We start from the raw sequence: 19,521 nt of genomic DNA, 5'->3' as shown, positions 1-19,521 counted from the left end.
AACAAGTCTGACTTTTGATTGAGTCTATTGATTTTATAAGATAGAAATTTTGGGTTATCACAGAAATTACCAAAGTGGAATATGCCATGATTGTATCTAGCCCCAAAAAGTTCATTAAAATGAATTTTGGCCGATTGAAGAACATGAACAGGCAGAGAAACTTCAGTTCAGAAAAGTCAAGAGAAGAGAGATTCAAGAACTCTCAAAAGGAAGAAGAAAAGTAGGGAAATAAGTTGTTAGGGGATTCAGGCTATGACTGCAATTACTGTCACGGTAAGAATAATTTTGCCAAAGAAGTATGCTGAGAAGGATGAATGAAAAGAAAGAAATAGAAAAGGACGAAGCTTACTATCTTCAAAAGATAGAGGAGCTTAGGAAGAAGAGTGATTCGAACGCAAAGGCTGCTTCTATTGTTCAGGAAGGTAGTGATGAAGATGGACGTGTTGAAGTATGGTCCACAGATTCAGAAGATGTTGAGGTTTGAAAACCAACACATGGTGGATTTTTTGTAGTGAAGTCTGAAGTGCAAGAGTATGAAGGAAGATGTCTAATGGTTCAGAGCAAGGTTTCAGAATAAAGGGGCGAAACCAGTTTCCAACACAGGCAGCCAGGCCTATGAAAACTATTCTGTTGCGAAGCCGGTTTCTGAACAGGTGAAAGAATGTGAGAAGATCATCAATAAGGTGTCCTCTATACTCCGATCTCTTAATATTCATGTTACTCATTATGAAACCTAACAAGACGATTTAAATTATAATGTTTCTAATTTTATTGATAGTTTAAAGTGAAATCATCTCAACAATGCTAATTTAACTGATCAAATTAGTACGGTAACAAATAAAAATGAAGACAGAAGAATATGGATAGAGATGTTGGAATTAGAGCCCACTAGGTCAAAGGATAATGTCATTGATCTTAAAAGAGACAATTTAGCACTTTTTAAACTAAGGAAAATTTTATGTTTAACTCCTAAGCATTTATATTTAAATCTTACTCAACTACATCTTGATTATGAAATAGGTAAAAATATACACAAAATGATTTTTCCCTTTCTTGAATTGAAAGAGGATGAAATCGATGCAGAATCCTCTAAGTGTGAATCTATTGTTTCTTCTGATGATGTTTCCAATTTGTATTGGGCTTGAAAAATGTTGGATTATAAGGATAAAGAACAAATTAAATCTAATACTGTCCAAAAATTTGACTCAGTGTGCACGAAATTGAGTTCAAAAAATACTTTTGATACTAAAAAAACTTCTGAATTTGACAGTTGCGACACAAGTGAAATTTTTATATAGGATGAGATAGATTTTTCTGCGTTTGTACAAAATGAGGTTGAATTTGAATTCGCTGTCTAGGATCTCTTCCACAAAGTTGAGGTTCTCTCTTACCTCGATCAAAGCGAGTGGGGTAAAAAAAAAGTCTCGTCGGACAACCAATTTTCAAGTTAAAGACGTCGAAAGTAAGGTGTATGTCATTGTTTTCTCGAGGTAGTCGGAGTCTATAAGCTATTGGATCAACTCTAGTAAGATTCTCAAATCATCTAATATACCTTTGATTTAGTATTCCCCGCTTTCAGAATCGTATTCTGCACTTCCGGGTGAGACCTTCACCCGACGAGGTCACCAACCTCGAATTACCAAGGGTAAGGCCTTAGCTTTTCTTCCTGACGCTGGGAGCTTCACGTCTCTCCTGGATTTGTACTCTCTTCTCGGTAGTTTCTCGGATGAATTCTGGACCAGCAAAGGTGCCATCTGGAAATTGGACCTCTAGCTAGTTGCGAGTCACCTACTTTAATATAGTACAGAGAGGATCTGCACTTGCGACCAAAGAGGGTTTCGAATGGAGCAACTTTAAATGATAGTATGGTCAAGGACTCGACTAGTTGATAAGTGGGTACTCTTTTTCTACCAAAGTCTATCACATATGCTCTTCACACAGCTTCCAATGATTGAATCGTTCTCTCATTCTGTCTGTTGATTTAAGGATGGTAGGCTATGCATCATGACTGGCCTAGTTTCGACAAAATTTTGAAAGACTGCCTGAACCGGGAGATGATTCTACTATCTCAAATGGAGATAACAGATATTGGATCACCGTGCAGTCTAACTAATTTCTCGGATACATGTCCTAGTTAATTTCTCTATTTTTCCTGATTCCTTAAAATTGTAGGAAGGGTGCGGATTTGGCTAATCTGACGACAACCACACAAAATAGCAATCAAGTCCACCTGTTGCCCTGGTTAACTTGATTATGAAGCTCTTTAAACTCTACTACCACCTCCACTAAGGTATCTCTGGTTGTTTGTAGTAATCCTACGGGCTTTTGCTCTGAAGTTCATGATAAGGCTCATAGTTAGGTTATCCACCATCACCTCGTGTATACAAGTCGTATATAATTTTTATATTGACAAAACGTTCAGATGGGTGGCTCTACCCTAAGTCGACAACCAGGCAAGGAATAGGAAATAAGGCAGAATCACACATCCTAAATCTTGTTGAGTCTAAATTATATACCACTCTTGCGTATACACTTAGCAGCGGTTGATTAACCTAATAAGTTCTTAGTCTCTATTCTTGGACTTGGCATGCGGTACGAGTGGTATTTCTTATATATCTATTGGGTATACTTTGGGTGGTTACTGACTTTGGAGTCTTCTTTGGTGTTTTTCACTTCAAGCCTATTAACTATAGGGTTGGATAGAAGGGTACGGTACCCCTTGTATGGGTATTTCTGAAGTTATGAAGTGAGAGATGATATAAGGGTTTGCGTTATGGATCGGAAGAAATTCACCTGACAGTTGAGTAGGGGAAGAGTTCTTTTACACATTACATAAATTTTGCATGGTATGGACCAAGCCAAACCATGTCGGATGATGATGTTGGAACTTCTCGACGACATAGATATTAAGTTGATCTGGAAGAAATGATTACTTAGGACGATGAACTATTCTTAGTATGATTACTACGAACCCTATTTTACCGAAATTAACAAGTACAACTAAACGAGGGTTCTGATAATTTGAAACAAGGAACTTTCGTGAAATGAATCCTACTAGGTCTCTCTATAACCTTTTGGTGTACCCCAGTCATGTATAATTAAGATGGGAAAGACAGTTGACTGAGTGACCCTGCCCTAAATCCACAACCAAACAAGGAATAGGAATTGAGGTGAAATCACTCACTCAAAGTCTACAAATCTTAATAATATATGACCCTGATGCATACACTAAGCCATCATAGCTTTACCTATTAGGGTTCTGAGTTTTATACGAGTGTTGTGATTTGGTTCAAACGAGATAGTAATTATAATTAATTATTGGGGTTTGGAAGCATACCAAAATTTATACTAGGATTCTTTGATGCTTTCCCATATTCTGGGGCCAAACTCCTCCTACTCCCCAACTTTTCTTCTCTGTTGGACAGTCCCTCATGAAATGTCCTATTTCACCACAAAGGTGGCACATTGGATTGGTTCCAACATTGGTGGTTGAAGTAATGTGCCAGATCGGAATTCGGCAGAAATGGGTAGTGTGCCCGTTCCTGTAGCAGTTCAAGCAATGTATCACTCGGAAGACTCCCAGATGATGGAAGCTACACTCTCTACACTTGGGTGGATTTTTGGCATACTGCCTTGTTGGGAGAGGGGCAACCAAGATACTAGTAGGAATGATAGTAGGAGCAATAGATGTCGTGGCCGCAGAGGCTGCCACTGGTTGTTGTCTCTTGGCTAACTTTTGAGGTGATTTTCCCTTCTTTTTATCCCAGAATATTTGTTTCTTGTTCTTAGATTTGAGGTTTGGAGTGTGTTCGCAAATAGGCACTGATTGTTGTCCTTGGTTATCACCTTGATTGGGATTGCCGATAACAATTCCACAACTATGTGCATTGTTAGCGTTAAGGTGAGTCATGACAGTTGTTAAGGAAGTTGTGATCGCAGCTTGAAAAGTAGTTGTATCCATCTGAAGGATTGGTGTTTTGCCAGTGGGTTGGTTTCGTTTCTTCAGAGGCATGATTATGTTATATGATAAGAAAATGAGTTCGTGAGAATTTATGGTTAGCCTTATGTGTATTCTAATCATTTATGTGAATGTAACTTTTTACTTTGTTATACTGCTTTCGATGATTCGACCCACATCCCTATGATGCAGTCCTGGTAAGGAGAAGAAGTAAGTTTCTAGAATGGTCATAAGGAGGGTGTCATCCAAACTAAGTTACCTTTTGTTGGTAGATATCATGTTCCAACTTTTGAGAAGATTTGAAAGTAGTTCATAATAGAGTCTACATAAAATAGACTTATGAATTTGAGAAATAATCACTCTCAATTGAGATTTTGTGATCCGATTTGTTGTTAGTAGCCATGACAGATAAAGACGATAAGCTTAAAACCTAATGCAAGTAATGTGTACACTAACTCATTAGGTTTCATTAGTTTAGTAGTTATTACTATGACGAAAAGGCACTCAAACAGTTTGTATGGACACACATGGTTTTCCTCTGTTCTCTGTTCTAATTTGGGCGGTAATGGTTTGTTCTCTCTTGGTATCTACATGGTGTCGTGCTCGTGTGTATGTATATTGAATTCCCGTGCCATCTTACTTCTGATTCTAACATTGATCCCCATTACTTCCTAACAGAGAGTTTGAATCCTGGAAGTTTATGCGAACTTCTCATCGGTGCCCTTTTTCAGGTAGTAGCATTTTGTGGTTTCTATAGTTTCTTTACTCCTCATTTGTTTCCTTCTCGGAATTCTCCAAATAAAACTCTGTTGAATCCTTGTTGACTCTTTTATTGATTTCAGGAGTGGCTATATCTATCTAAGCGGTTTATACGAGAATGGGAATGTCTAAAGAATCTATGAAATTAAAAAAATAAACTTAAATTTTCACGAAGATGATCCTTTATGGTTTTTCTATAATCACGAAGTGTGTACAGATCATATATAATCCAGACCAAATAGGCCTTCGGATAAGTGATTCTACTCTAAAACCACAACCATACAAGGAATAGGAAGTAGAGTGAAAATCACCTATTCCGAGTCTATAAAACCTCAAGTATATATAACCTTAAGATATACACTTAGTAATTATAGACCTACCATAGAAGGTCTTTTTAAAAATTTCCATAAGTTATTTATGGTACCTAAAATACTTATATAGTATTTTAATTATATGTTTGATTCTTGAACTTCTAAATATATGAAGTTGATAAGTTTTTAGCTTTGTTGTTATAGTATCCTAAAATACTCCTATAGTATTTTAAACTTTATGTTTGATTCTTGAATTCTTCTGGTACTTACGTAAGTTTTATACTTGTGGAAACGCTACAATCACTCCTAGACACATGTCGGTCATATCTCAAATATAGTTGATCAGGCTATATTGATCGAGATATGATTACATAACTGTCTAGGTTTAACTGTAGTGTCCAACATCCAATTACTTTTATTCTGTTTTAGTATGACACTGATCCTAGTATGAACGCATGTATGTATATTTTAGTAAAATATTTTATTATTTTAAAAGTATTAACTCTTAGTCAGAGTATTTTAATCCCGTTGTGTTTATAGTTGTATATCTTTTATGGGTTGATATACTCAATTCACTATAAACAAAGCTCAAATACCGATCTGTCACCCCCAAACCAGAACAGCGGAAACGTTCGGGGCGGACAACATGCTGTTCAAAATCATAACAATGCACAATAGTAAAACAAGCAACAACATCATCCATTGCATTAATAATATAGTTAATACAAGTGTGTTTCGAATGTATTTGTAAGACACCAAAAATTGTAAATTATCAAAATAAAAGATGAGTCTTGAACATGCTCCGTCTTATCAAAACCTGGTCCAGTGTACCTATCAACTGGTGACTTTAGAATACAAGTTATTTTGAAAGAGTTGATCAACATTTAAGTTGGTGACTTCATAAGTAGTTTAGTATCAAATGTTTGCATTAGTTATATGTACAAGTTTGTAAGTGTTTTGATGGAAAAATTTTAAGTGTTTTTGATGTAAATGGCTGTAAGTGCTTTGATGTAAATGTTTGTATACTTCCTAGAAAATCCTATATTTTCTGCTAAAACTGGAAAGTAGTCTTCTACCAAGACCCTACTGTTTTGTATGTTTGTTTTTCCTATAAAAATGAGTGTTTTCCCAAGTATATGGCTATCATTACTAGAAAAATACTTTACATTACCTTTTATGTGAGAAGATCACTATATGAATGTAATGGGAAAATAACAGTGTACGATAATGTTGTAATAAGTAAATACTGAAGCACTAACTACCTTAAAACCAATTTGTTTAATTGAGGTTAAAATGTGATGTGGTTATAACCATATTGATTGACGAGTATTTAACATGACGACCTGCTGGCGTCGAAACTGATGTGACATTTGTCACCACTTGGCTTGTCTGCCAAACTGTAGCTAACAATTGGGATGTGGGATTATCAGTCCAATATAGATCTATACACACAATGCCCGTTGTCCCTGTAGGAGACTCGGGTTACAAAACGCGACATAACAAGTATATTTCTATGCCGTGAAGTAGGGGTCTCACATTAATTTTATCTTGTTCTTGTAAAAAGATGTATGATCCTTTATGTTCTTGTTATTGTATGTTCTTTTTTGTTCTTGTTATTGTATCTTCCTTTCTGTTCTTGTTATTGTATGTTCCTTTCTGTTCTAGCTATAGTATGTTTGAACTGACTCATGCATGAACTGACTCATGTAAGAACTAACTCATGTAAGTAATGATTAATGTAACTTTCATTGTTCTAGAAATATTAAGTAGTAACCTTCTAAACTATACCTATTATAGTCTACTAGTAAGCTCTGTAATTGAATGACTGATCATGTTTGTACACCATTGCTACCCAAAGGTATTTAACTGATTGGAAGTACTTTTATATCTACATACAAATACATAATATATAACTAAGATTTAAACGACATTTGGACAAACAACCTATTGTGACAACCCGAAATTTCTATCTTGTATAGCTATTTAATTCAATCAAAGTCAGACTCGTTTCTGCTAGCTTTTAGCGTTGTTTAGGGTATGTTTGAGTTATCTGAGCCTAGTACATTCGAGGATTTGGTGTTAGGAGGTATCTTGTAGAGTTTAGTGTGCAGCATACAAGCCGGAAAACTCCAAGCATTGGAGTTTACAGCCGTAAACACCTCCTTGGTCGTGAACTCTTCCCCTCTTATATGATATTCCTTCATTTTTCACCATTTTCTCACACTTCCATCTCAAGAAATCGATTTCCTCTCAAGTATCATCAAGAACTTTCACGTTGATCTTCAAAAATGTAAGCCATTCTTCCATTTGATTAGTTCTTATCCTTCTTAATCTAGTATCACCCTTTGATTTCATCCATGAAAATCATCTTTTTGGGTAGATCTTTATGTTTTCTTCACGTTTACAAGGAACACCAAGACCCACTTCTTCTTGGGCCGTGAACTCATTGAAAGCCTTCAAATGTGTGAGTCTTTCTTCTATCTTCTAGTTAGGTTTGATAAGCACATGATTCCTAGCCTTAAAACATCATATATTGCATGAACATCAAGAGTTTACGGCCGTAAACCCTTGCATGGCCGTAAACCCTTGTGTTGGTGCATGTTTTGGCCTCGAACTCATTTTAAGTCCAAATATAAGATCATGACCTCATAGGGAATGCTTGTTAGGGCGATAAAACACCTCGTTTGCAAGTTCTCCCATGATTGTACGTTGTAAACTCCTTGACCGTACACTCCATGGCCGTATACAAAAAGGCCGTATACCCCTTTGTTCGTATACACATGGACCGTACACATTCTGGCCTTACACTCCATTGTGTGGCCGTCAACCGCTTAGATACAATACTTTGTGAGTGTAACACCTAAATATAAGTGTTTCCTAGTCCCTAAGGTGATTTTGTATCATGATTAGTTGCTTATACACTAATTATATCCATATATATATATATATATATATGTCATTATATGCTTATTAGGATCCGTTTGTGCTCGAGACTTCACTTGACACTTGGCATCCTACAATCGATCTTACATTCGTATCACTCACTACAAGTGATTTCATACCCCTTAATCTACCTTTTAAATGATTTTAAATGCTTTTATGGGGGGAATACAAGTTGATAACATTATAGTTACTATATCAATCACATATGATTAATAACTATCAAACAAGTGGATTTTCTTATACTTCAAACTATTTTATCAAACAAACTCTTCAAAATATTTTATAAACTGACATCAATTCATTTGTTACCATTCAAATGGTTAAAACATTTTTATATGTTAAAATCTTTATTAAACTCTTTTAAACTTATATTAAACTTATATATATATATATATATATATATATATATATATATATATTGTCAATATCATGTCTAGGTTTTGTGTTTGGGAAAAATTCAATTTGACATGAGAAGTGTTAAACTAGCTTTTGTGTAAACTTTAAAAAATGAAAAACAAATATATGTTGAATATTTAGAGTGTTACAAGTTGGTATCAGAGCCTTGGTTTGAGCGATTCTAATGTACCCTCGGGTATGTCTGGACTAAAACCGAGGAGTTGATAAATTTTCAAAAAGAAATGACTTTCTAAATGAGCAATGAACTTTTAAGAGGAAAGCGAGACGAAGTACTGTGTACAATAAGCCAGAGCCCGAGCGGTGATTTCCCAAAATACCCTTACTTGAGTATATTATGAAATGAGTTAGTTTTGTGCAATTAGTACTACATGTTAGATGATAGGCTAGATATTTTCATGAATTTTGAGCTAGATTTTCCTGATTCATGATGCCTTAGCCTATGAGGTCATTCTTGAACGACAGTATTCTAACTATTTATTCTGTATGTGTTGCTTAGTTGTAAATGGAGGAGATCTTTACGATACGGATTAGAGTCGAGGAGTGATCTGGGAGGAGTATCTAGATGTTCAGTTTGGGAAGTCTAATAAGAAAGTAGTTAGATATCCATGAGGGATAGAGTACCTGTGAATTAGGATCCTAAGAGGAAGACTTGAGGCGAGTGTAGGTTGGTGAGGAAGGTTGTATTGGGCCCGTACTACTGAAAGCATCGGATCCATACACGACTCAAGTAAGAATCTCAAGATACTAAGGAGCATGTAGGGAGGTGTAAATTATCAAAAAGAAATTATTTTATAACTGAGCAAAAAACTTTTATGAGGAAAGCGAGACGAAGCAGTGTCTGAAATCTAGCCCAAGCGATGATTTTTGTCATCTATTAAGCAAGATGCTTAAGCATAATCTAAGGCATGAAGTCATAGAGCAAAAAATCACATTAATGAATGGATAGAGATCTGAATGGAAAGCGGTTATGTCTAAAGGGAAAGCTCATGAACAGTTCAAGAGTTACTCTCTGGCAAACCTTCTGGGAATTCTTAGATCCCGTGAAGATGAGGTTACGAAGGATGTAAAGCTTGTTTCTAGTTTGGGATCATTGGCCTTGGTTGTGAAAGGCAAAAAGTTAACTGAAGAAGATTCTGAGTCTGACTTTTTGGACAGATAAATTTCCAAAGAGGAATATGCCCTGATGGTATCTAATCCGAAAAAGTTCATTAAATAGAATTTTGGCCGATTTAAGAACACGAATAGGCAACGAAACTTCAGTTTAGAAAATTCAAGAGAAAAGAGCTTGAAGAACTTTGAAAAGGAAGACGAAAAGCAGGAAAATAAGTTGTTAGGGGATTCAGGCTATGACTACAATTATTGTCATGGTAAGAGTCATTTTGCCAAAGAAGTATGATGAGAAGGATGAATGCAAAGAAAAAACATGTTGAGAGAAAAAATTTGAGACACACTTGAACAAACGTTAGAACAAGTATATAGCGGAATAGTTAATCTCGAAGGATCAAAAAGCTCAACAATAATATTAAGAGTTAGAAGTTAGAGAGTTAGTTGCGGAAAAGTAAAGAAATGTAAATGACAATAATTGTTATATCAAGTATACACATAAGCTGATTCATAACAAGGAGTGCATTCAAACCAAGTTAATAAGTGAGATCAAACCTAGTGATTATGTCACAGATGTCTTGCTCCAAGGAGAGATTGCGATTGATTAAGAGAGTAAGAAGATTGGATAAGTAAGATAGAAAGAGAACTTTGAGATATGTATTAGAATTGGATGCAATATATTTAATACATGAGGATGAGCTCTATTTATAGAGTCTCATAAAGATAACAGATTTACAACTCTAAGAGTAGCCATGCAAGGCATACTGGACAATAGAGTGTTTTACAGAAAAGACAAATTTAAACTAGATAGAGACTGCGGTACTGAAGACTTCGGTTGATGATTGCTAATGAAGCTTGCTTGACTACAATGGCTTGGAGGTTGCGGTAGCTGCAGTTCAAGAGGGTCACTTTTTTGATTCAACAATTTCCCCTTAAGTGACCTCTTTAAGTTTGAATAGCTATCAAGTTTAAGAAACTTGATCAGGATCCACCAAAACTTCCAGATGTTCTCAAACCAGTTAATTCTTCTAAGTATTTCGAACTTGACATCTGCGGTGTTGTGCTTGGATTTTTCAACTGCGTTTCGGCAGATGTCAAGTTGCTTTCTGGTGAGACAATGCATGGCAGTCATAGGAATGAAATATTTGACATTGTTTGTCTTCCTCTTTAAAATGACTCCAAGTTCAGGATAGTTGGTTACACCCAAAGATCTTTCTCCAAAACCTTCAGTAGGCATCGGTGCGGGGTCAAGTAGTGGCAGATCAGCAATCTTGGAAATGATGGGGTGAATGTCTGCGTCGATCTTGGCGAAGTCACAAACTGTTTCCTTTAAGAAAGTGATGGCCCTTTCAAGTGCAATCTTCATCTTTGGATGCTTATCAAACTTGTGCTAAAATACCTTGGCGATGAGAAAGACTTCTTCAGGGTTCATACATGGAAAACCCACACATGGTGGATTTTTTGTGGCAAAGTATGAAGTGCAAGAGTACGAAGGAAGACGTCTAATGGTTCATAGAAACATTTCGGAATAGAGGGGCGAAGCCAATTTCCCACACAGGCAGTCAGGCCTATGAAAATTGTTCTGCTGTGAAGCCGGTTTCTGAACAGGTGAAAGAATGTAAGAAGTTTATCAATAGGGTGCCCTCTATACTCCAATCTCTTAATATTCATGTTACTCATTATGAAACCGAACTAGACGATTTAAATTATACAATTTCTAATTTTAGTGATAGTTTAAAGTGAAGTCGTCTCAATAATGCTAATTTAATTGATCAAATCAATAGGGTAACAAATAAAAGTGAAGAGAGAAGAATATGAATAGAGAAGTTAGAATTAAAGCTCAGTAGGACAAAGGATGGTGTCATTTATCTTAAGAGCGACAGTTTAGCACTTTTGAAACTATGGAAAATTTTCGGTTTTAATGTTAAGCATCATATTTCAATATTACTCAACTGCATCTTGATTGTGAAATAGGTAAAAATATACACAAAATGATTTTACCCTTTCTTAATTGAAAGAGGATGAAATCAATTCAGAATGCTCTAAGTGTGATTCTATTGATTCTTCTGATGGTGTTTCTGTACAAAATTGGGCTTGACAAAATAGAAGCATACATTCAGTCCAAAGAACATATGAATATGTTAAAACAAATGTTGGATGATAAGGATAAAGAACAAATTAAATCTAATACAGTCCAAAAATTTGACTCATTGTGCACAAAATTAACTTCAGAAAATACTTTTGATACTGAAAACGCTTCTGAATTTGACGAAAGCGACATAAGTAAATTTTATGTACTGGATGAGACAGATTTTTCTATGTTTGTACAAAATGAGGTTGGACCAAAGAAAAACTTGATTTCTGAAAATTGTATTGAATTCGTCCGTATTGTTGAAAATAAAGGTTCAAAAGTTTTAAAAGCAAAAGCCACATTTCTTGGAAAGTAAAAACAGTTTCGAATCAAGTTTTTGTAAAAAGAAGACTAAACAAAAACCATACTTCATAACTAACGTCCCTAGTAGATAATGATAATGGAGAAGGGTGAAACGAATTCTTTTGGTCAGGTCCAATTGACAATGTAGATGAAACCAAGGGTCTTTCCGAAATGACCTCATGGAAAACGAAAGGGTGATATGTTGCAGAACCATTGAATTGTGTTAACCCTTTTTATGATAAAGCAGGTTCGAGTGGCACCACAAATATCCCAAGTGAAACGTCTTCTGCATAGACTGACATGACAGTTAGAAAAGAGAAACCTAAAACTAACAATCATAAGTCAGCTGAGGAACTTATTGCTAAGAAACGACAAATGAATGCTAGATATAAGAAGAACTTGCAAGAAAGAAAACGTTTCTGGAAAAATAAGAATTCCAATCAAAATTTTGTTAATTTAGAAAGATCTTCAACTCTAAATATGAATTCTTCTCCTATTCAGAAAATTGTCATATAAACCTTTTTCCAAATCATAGGTTTAAAAACCACAAGTTTCTAAACTGATCGAAAAGCCTAAAACTAGTTTTTCTCTAAAACAATCCGTCTCAAAATCTGCCAACACATCAAAAGATGTTAAGGGAAAAAGTAAAGTTGTTTCGGAACCAGAGATTTCTCTCCGGGAATTTGAACCGAACTTGAAAAAGGTGGAAAAGGCATTTGCAAAAAAGATGGCTCAAAAACACAAATAATTTATTCAAAGAAAAACAATTCATGTTGAGATTAATCTTTATGATGATAAATTAGAGGTTTTCAAAACAATAAAAGGGAAGAACAGTGTTGTGACAAAAATATCATTATGGGTTGATAAGAATAAATTTTTTCCTATTGTTAAGAAATCCTCACACGGACCCAAGAAGGCTTGGGTTCCTAAATCTCTCTGCATTTTGTACGTAATGCGTGACGAACAATACGGCTCTGAATGGTACATCGACAGTGGTTGCCCATGTCACATGACTGGAATGAGAGAAGAACTGAGAGAAGCCTGATCGTTGAAGGATGGTGGCAGAGTAAAGTTTGGAAACAACGCCACAGGGGAAATAAAAGGCTATGAGATAATTACTAATGGAGAATTCTCTATCCGAAATGTAGCTTATGTAGAAGTTCTGCAACATAATCTAATAAGTGTGTCTCAATTGGTTGTAGGTGGTGGGATAAAGTTTTCTTTTGATGATGAGGGATTTTAGATTATAGAGAAGAAATCCAAGGCAGTGCTTTCGAAATCTAAAAGAAGAGGCGAAATGTATCCTTTGAATATGAAACCGATCAAAGGGAAGCCATCCATTTGCCTTCTTACAAAAGCATCTTTGGATGATAGCTGGCTATGGCACTGCAGGCTCTCCCATCTAAATTTCAAGGATATAAAAAAAACTCGTACTTAGCGATCTTGTACGTGGCTTACCGCTTCTAAAGTTTGAGAAGGAATATCTGTGTGCTACTTGTGACATACAATATGAGGAAACTTACTATACTCCCACTGGCCTTGACATACACACATGACTCATCTTCGCTTCGCAGAACGCCAAACTCTTTGATCTTCTCGTCATAACAAATATTCCATCTGCGAGACGCTTGCTTTAATCCATAAATGGATTTCTCAAGCTTACACACTCTATTTGGATGCTTCGCATCGACAAAACCCTCTGCCTGATTCATGTAAACATCCTCAGCCAACTTTCCATTAAGAAAAGTTGTTTTCATGTCCATCTGCCATATTTCATAATCATGAAACGCAACTATTGCGAGCATCACTCTAATAGACTTTATCTTTGTAACTGGTGAGAAGGTCTCATCATAGTCAAATCTAGGAGTTTGAGTAAAGCCCTTCGCAACCAATCACGCTTTATAAGTGTGCACATTCCCATCCATGTCTGTCTTCTTCTTGAAGATCCACTTGCACCCGACTATCTTACGATCCGGCACATTATCAACCAAATTCCAAACTTCGTTATTGTACATGGACTGAATCTCACTGTCCATTGCCTCCTTCCATTTAGTAGACTCTGGCCTGCCATGGCTTCCTTGTAGCTACTAGGTTCGTCCAAGTTTACCAGTGTACTATCACTAATAAATTTATCCCCTTTTGTAGTAATATCGAATCCATACAACTGGGGTGGAACACTAGCCCTACTCGAACATCTAAGAGGTAAGGATTCGTCAACAGGTTCAACAGGTGTTTCCTCCTCAGGTTGAGTGCCAGTATTTGAATTTCCTTCATCGCTTTGTTCTTGAATCTCTTCAAGATCGATTTGCCTCCCACTGCCCTCTTGACTTATGAGTTCTCTTTCGCAGAAAACCCCTCTCCTCGCAACGAAGACAACATTGTCACTCGGTCTGTAGAAGAGACAGCCAAAGGTCTTATGTGGTTTGCCGATAAAATGAAACTTCATTGCATCACAAATGGATACATGTCCTCATAGGACTTTTGGAGTTCTACGTTCATAGTCGCGAGCATGATGCAATGAACCTTCGTTGCATCACGTTCATGAGCCTCAAAGGCAGCGATTTCTTCAGCAGTGGCAATTTCTGGATTGATCTTTTCAAGCTTCTTGTCGAGGACATACTCTTTTTCCTCGTATCGAGTGATCATTCTAATGTTTCAACTTCACTCGTTGAAGTTGTTGCCATTAAAGATCACTTTCCCACACAAATTCATGAGTGAGAATCCACGAGTAGCTACAGGAGTGTTGTTGTTTGCATTCGACATCTGAAAATAGAAAAGAACAAGTTTGATTAGAAATAATCCCCAATTAAACACCCAAATAAAAAATTAGGGCTAGGATCCAACAACATTATTTACAACTTAGAAAGGGGATGTCGTAATCTAAAAGTAAATAATTTGAAGGTAAGTGAATGACGATTCACTAATTTTCACCATGAAAAACGAAAGGAAATTAAGTTTTAAATGTATTTGAAAACTCCTAGATCTTTGAGATTCATTTAACTTTTCAATGCCATGTTTAAATCTCGATATGCACTTCAAATTTGCGATTGGGATACCGAGGATTGCAAACAAGTCGTGAATAACAATGCGAATCAGCATGGTGCACCCAATGTCTCTATCACCTAATCAATGTGCCAATAAACCACACACGCTCCATTGATCTATGACAAACATCGAGCCACCCTTCACCACCAATGTCAATCCCAGATTAGTGTGCCTGTTAACCACGCACGCTCCACTAACGATTGTCAAGGGTGCAAAGTGTAATTCCATGGAATAGCATCGTTTTCACATTATACCCTAAAGTAACTAAGATTGGGAATTTGTAAAACATTATAGTTACTTTGTAAATTCATTATACTTATAACGAGGAATTAAGTGTCTTATCCTATCCGTTCGGCTAACAATCCTCCACCAGTCAAGCAAGCGGTAGCTATAAGTGTACACCCATTAAGCGCCATTTTGTAGGTAGCAACCTTATACCCACCTTATAGTCTGGGGCTTACTAGCGATAAGACTAGCTTATTCTTATACATATATATTTATTAATCTTGTAATAATATAACAGTATAGGGTTGAATTTTAAACTTGTAAAATTCTAAGGGTTTGAAATTTAAATCATTCAAAATTAAACTTTTAATCATAAAATTTAAATTTCAAAACTTGAGGACAAGTTTTGAACTTTTCAAAACATAAGGGTTCAAATAACAAATAATATAAATTAAACAATTATTTTTATGATTATCTATATTTGATCTAATCCAATTTTAGTCACAAGATAATTACCAAATAATTTAATTAATAATCCATATTTATCATATAAAGAAACTATTATTCAAAAGATTTAAAATTATCTTTTGTTTTGCTAAGGATAATCAATTGCATACAATAAAATTCAGATTTTATTATCAAAAAACGATTTTGGAATTTATCCTATAGCAAAACAGCAAGAAAATTCTGAAACAAACTCTGTCTGACTCTTGAACTCGCCGAGTCAGTCCTGGAGTCGCCGAGTTGAGTCTGGCAGAGGCCAAAAAATCGATTTTCAGCAGAAATATAACAATTACATCACATACATCAGAAACCAATCATGGCTCTGATACCACTGATGAGTTTAAAAACAATCCTATGTGCTCATACAAACCCTAATACTTGGATCTAGGTTTCTCTATTGTACATGTCATGAATTCAAGACTTGCAAACCCTAATCTATCATACATAATTCGAAATTAACACTATAAGAACCGATCTAAGTGATTACCTCTTTCAATTGGCTTGAAATCCTTTATATCTTCTTGTTCTTGAGCTTAGAGTCACAAGTGTAACTCCTCTAATGGCTTACAAACACCACAAGCAAAAAGGAAACTATGAAACAGGAGGAGGGATGCTTAATTTCGGCCTAGGGTTTCTCTTGGGAAGCAAGTGGACGAAAATTGAAGGTTAGGGGTCTTATTTATACTGTAGGCTGCTAGGGTTTCAGTCTAAACCTTAATGGACAGCTTAGTCACCAAGCAGCCCAATGAACCTTCTGGAATAAGGCCTTGGATGAAAATATGATGATCCTTCATCATAATTTCGTTCCCCCTTAGTCCATTAGGTTTCCCAGCCCAAAACACAACTATCACACATTTGACAGTTTATACCCCTTTATTTAATTAATCTCTTTTAGTCACCAAATTAATTCCTAATTAATTTATGACTAATACTAATTAAATAAATTTGATTTCTCCTTTAATATATTATTCTTATAATATATTAATAAATCATAATATCCTCTCTCTCTCTCTCATCAAATTACCTTGTCAAGTTGCTTTGGTGAAGGCAACCCAAAAGGACCATGCACAATCGGAACAAGTACATACCAAATATAGTTACGGGCTTGGACAATAATCCAACAGTCTCCCACTTGGGTAAGTCTAGTAACTATATCTCACATATGACTTTAGAATCCGGTTTAGCAATCGTAGCTCTTATACGCTGTTGTCAACTCTGATCAAAATCTTGTCCTTTAGATAAGGGATCATTTAATCCTCTATTCTAGATATCATGCTGACAATCACATGGAACATAGTCATACTTATTGTTCAGCATATTGTTCCTCGATCTCTGATTTGTTTGACATAGAACTTAGTTGAACACATCAACTTTGTCCTGACGGGGCCCGACACACAAGTCAAACCAAATCATCAAGTGGCCAGACATCGCTTTTATCCTCTTAGAACAAAAGGAACAGATAAACTTCGACTTATATGCTTTTATTATTCACTGGCTAAATCATACACAACAATGTGTTTTATAACATCAAGTTGCTGATGCGTTTACGCATTGTCAATGCACAACTAACCAATAAACAATAACCATATATCTAGGTTTAAAGATTATATGATATTATCGTCTTGCGATCACTAGTGATAAATTCCATGAAGTGATAAAAGCAAGTGAGGGTTTATTCCAATTCTCAAATCACAATTCATAAGCACTCATGAACTTTGCAGCAAACCTTTGCCAAGCCTAAAACCTTTTAGAAAATCTACAAACAAATTCATGAGAGTCTTCTTTCATATCTACTTCCAACATATGAGCGATTGTGGACTATTTGAATAATCTTATCATACAGGAAGTCAAAACATGCAAAATTGAAACAATATATAAATAATCGACACAAGATAGTATCTTTACTTATAAATAACACACTTTATTTATTCATCAAATGTCAAGTACAAATTTATCCATTACACGTTTCCTATCTAATCTAAACATATATCGTCCTTCATCCCAATGCTCCTAGCGTGCTGCAAGTGCTTAACCCTACTCAATCCCTTCGTAAGGGCATATGTTGGGTTATCTTCTGACGATATCCTCTTCACTATGAGGAGTCCCTCTTCTACCCGATGTCTATAGAAATGGTATTTTCTATTGATATGTCTAGATCTGCCATATCCCTTTGTTTCTTGATTAAGCCAATCGCTCCTTCATTATCACAGAAAATCTTCATGGGCTCCTTTATGGATGGCACAAATCCAAGGTCTCCAATTAAGTTCTTCAACCATATTGCCTCTTTCGATGATTGACTTGCTGCAATGTACTCTGATTCACACGTTGAATCAGCCATAGTCTCCTGCTTGGAACTTTTCCAAGTCACTATTCCTTCGTTAAGGGTAAAGACCCAGCCTGACTTCGAACGGTAATTATCTTGATCCGTCTGGAAACTAGCGTCACTGTACCCTCGTACCCTCAAGTCATCACCCCCATCGAGGACTAGAAACCATTCCTTGGTCCTCCAAAGGTACTTAAGAATATTCTTGACAGCAATCCAATGCGCTCTACCAGGGTTCCCTGTATATCTGCTGACCATGCTCAAAGCGAAGGCCACATCAGGGCGAGTACAAGTCATAGCGTACATGATAAAGTCAACTATAGAAGCGTAAGGTACTTGGCTCATATTAGTCTTTTACTTTTTTTTCTTACTATCCTTATTCCCAGAATATATGCAGCCTCTCCGAGGTCCTTCATAGCGAAACAATTCCCAATCCAGGACTTGACCTCCTGCAAGGTCGGGACGTTGTTTCCTATGAGCAGTATGTCATCGACATACAATACGAGGAAGCTTACTATACTCCCACTGGCCTTGACATACACATATGACTCATCTTCGCTTCGCAGAAAGCCAAACTCTTTGACCTTCTCGTCAAAATAAAGATTCCATCTGCGAGACGCTTGCTTTAATCCATAAATGGATTTCTCAAGCTTACACACTCTATTTGGATGCTTCGCTTCGACGAAACCCTCTAGCTGATTCATGTAAACATCCTCAGCCAACGTTCCAATAAGAAAAGCGGTTTTCACGTCCATCTTCCATATTTCATAATCATGAAATGCAGCTATTGCGAGCATCACTCTAATAGACTTTATCTTTGCAACTAGCGAGAAGGTCTCATCATAGTCAACTCCAAGTGTTTGAGTAAAGCCCTTCGCAACCAATCGTGCTTTATAAGTGTGCACTTTCCCATCCATGTCTTTCTTATTCTTGAAGATCCACTTGCACCCGACTGTCTTACAACCCGACACGTTATCAACCAAATTTCGAACTTGGTTTTCGTACATGGACTGAATCTCGCTGTCCATTGCCTCCTTCCAATTAGCAGACTCTGGGCCTTCCATGGCTTCCTTGTAGCTGCTAGGTTCGTCCAAGTTTACCAGTGTACAACTGGGGTGGAACACTAGCCCTACTGGAACGTCTAAGAAGTAAGGATTTGTCAACAGGTTCAACAGGAGTTTCCTCCTCAGGTTGAGTGCCAGTATTAGAAGTTCCTTCATCGCTTTGTTATTGCATCTCTTCAAGAGCAATTTGCCTCCCACTGTCCTCTTGACTTATGAGTTCTCTTTCTCGGAAAACCCCTCTCCTCACAACGAAGACAACATTGTCACTTTGTCTGTAGAAGAGATAGCCAAAGGTATTATGTGGTTAGCCGATGAAATAAAACTTCTCACTATGAGGTTCGAGCTAGTCGTGAGTCTCTCGTCTTACAAAAACCTCGCAACCCCAAACCTTGATATGTGCCAATGAGGGAGCTTTCCATGTCCACATTTTGTGA

Source organism: Lactuca serriola, chromosome 7, assembly GCF_051521515.1.
Source record: "Lactuca serriola cultivar US96UC23 chromosome 7, Lser_US96UC23_V15, whole genome shotgun sequence".
Classification (NCBI taxonomy): domain Eukaryota; kingdom Viridiplantae; phylum Streptophyta; class Magnoliopsida; order Asterales; family Asteraceae; genus Lactuca; species Lactuca serriola.
Note: the sequence above shows the minus strand (reverse complement) of the source record.